The sequence below is a fragment of the Octopus bimaculoides genome, chromosome 3 (assembly GCF_001194135.2).
Source record: "Octopus bimaculoides isolate UCB-OBI-ISO-001 chromosome 3, ASM119413v2, whole genome shotgun sequence".
NCBI lineage: Eukaryota > Metazoa > Mollusca > Cephalopoda > Octopoda > Octopodidae > Octopus > Octopus bimaculoides.
This window is the reverse complement of record NC_068983.1, coordinates 47719459-47720959: the sequence shown is the minus strand read 5'-3', so window position 1 is coordinate 47720959 and position 1501 is coordinate 47719459. Positions and strand designations below refer to the sequence as shown.

At 36.6% G+C, this 1501-nt stretch overlaps 1 long non-coding RNA gene across 2 annotated transcripts in view; it reads left to right on the top strand.

Moving 5' to 3' along the window:
* Positions 1-1127, top strand: part of LOC106869889 (uncharacterized) — an 8508-nt gene extending 7381 nt beyond the window's left edge. The window contains exon 3 of one of the 2 annotated variants that reach the window (XR_008263787.1): positions 44-1127. This is a non-coding gene — a long non-coding RNA (uncharacterized LOC106869889). Of the gene's footprint in view, positions 1-40 lie in introns of both variants that reach the window. The other variant, XR_008263788.1, reaches the window with a different exon arrangement.
* The last annotated feature ends 374 nt before the right edge of the window (positions 1128-1501 follow it).

The following is a 1501-nucleotide window of genomic DNA, read 5'->3' as shown; positions in this document are numbered from 1 at the left end:
ATATATATATATATATATATATATCTGTCGTTTTTTTAAGCAGGACACAATGGAATGTAACAAGAACAAATAGTACTGACACTCCGTTGGTTACGACGACGCGAGTTCCAGATGATCCGATCAACAGAACAGCCTTCTCGTGAAATTAATGTGCAAGTGGTTGAGTACTCCATAGACACGCTTACCCTTAACATAGTTCTCAAGGAGACTCAGCGTGATACAGAATGTGACAAGGTTGACCCTTTGAAATATACGTGCTACTCATTTTTGCCAGCTGAGTGAACTGGAGCAACACGAAATAAAGTGTCCTGGTCAAGGTCACAACACGTCACCGGTAATTGAACTCATGACTTTACGATCGCAAACTGAATAACCTAACCACTAAGCCACGTTCCTTCCACAGAACAAATAGTATGTAACCCGTAAATGTTGATACGAGTCGATAATGACGTTCGTAATGTTGGTGTGTTTAGCATTAGTAAAGATAAATAAATATATATATATATATATCAGTGGGCGAAGCAAAGAATTAAAGATCATAAATTCAGAGCTGTCATTCACGACGTTTGTGTCTTTATGGGATCCTTTATATAAACAACAAACTATTGCAGTTTGTTTGGAAGTGTTGCCGAGATCTCGAGAATGCGGAATATATTTTCATTTCCTTTATTTATTTATCTACTTATTCATTCATTCATTTATTTTTCACAAGAATATATGACAAGTGGTATGAGCACTTGTGTAAATATAGCCTGGAACTCGGTCAGTTACGACGAGCACCCCAGTTGATCCGATCAAAAGAACAGCCTGTTCGTGAAGTTAACCTGCAAGTGGTGGGACACTCAACAGACAAGCGTACACTTAACACATTACTCGGGGACATTCAGAGTGACACAGAATGTGACAAGACTGGCCTCTTTGAAATACAGATGCAAATCATTTTTGCCAGCTGAGTGGACTGGAGCTACCTGAAATAAAATGTCTCGTTCAAAGACTCAATCCGCTGACGGGAATGAAAAATTCACAACTTTATGATCGAGAGGTGAATGCCCAATCCACACGCCTTAAGTGTGTGAGTGCAAATATACAAAATATGTACGTTTCAGAGAATACATATATACATATATTTAAAAAGGGGAAGACATTTGAGTGAATAAAAATTTCAGTTAACGTTACACCCATGAGTTTCACCCTTAATGGTCAAATAAATCAACTAATAACTTAATTAGTTGATTAATTAGTTATTTGTAGCTCGTTAGTAAGGTCGCTGTAACATACAGAAACTATGAGACTACAATACGTAGCGAAAACACAAAGTAAACACATGCACATTCAGTTCCATCTTTATACATCAAGAATTCAAATGGAATGCCTTCATCCAACGTGCCAAACCAAAGCAGTATAGCAGTGAATAAATTCAAATGTATACTATCCGCCTGAAGAATTTGAGTATTTAACTTTATAAATACAAGGGTAAAAATTATCAAATAATTTATACAAG